This window comes from Hibiscus syriacus, unplaced genomic scaffold, assembly GCF_006381635.1.
Source record: "Hibiscus syriacus cultivar Baekdansim isolate YM2019G1 unplaced genomic scaffold, ASM638163v2 tig00111027_pilon, whole genome shotgun sequence".
Taxonomy (NCBI): Eukaryota; Viridiplantae; Streptophyta; class Magnoliopsida; order Malvales; family Malvaceae; genus Hibiscus; species Hibiscus syriacus.
The window spans coordinates 761071-761285 of record NW_024062960.1 but is presented as its reverse complement, the minus strand read 5'-3'; positions in this window follow the sequence as shown (position 1 = coordinate 761285).

Here is a 215-nt window from a genome sequence, read left to right as displayed (position 1 = left end):
TTAGATTCTAAAAGGTCAAAAGCTTCATTCGATGATCTAAATAGTGAGAGGCATCTATTGGTTAGAGGAAGGATATATTTTAAGATGAAGGTCATTTGACGAAGGATGATGTAGACTGAGAATCAATATGTTTGAAAATTTTAGATGATTTAATAATTTTCTTTATAGAAATTATCAAGAATCTAATAAAATGAATTGAATAAAAAGATTGAGGT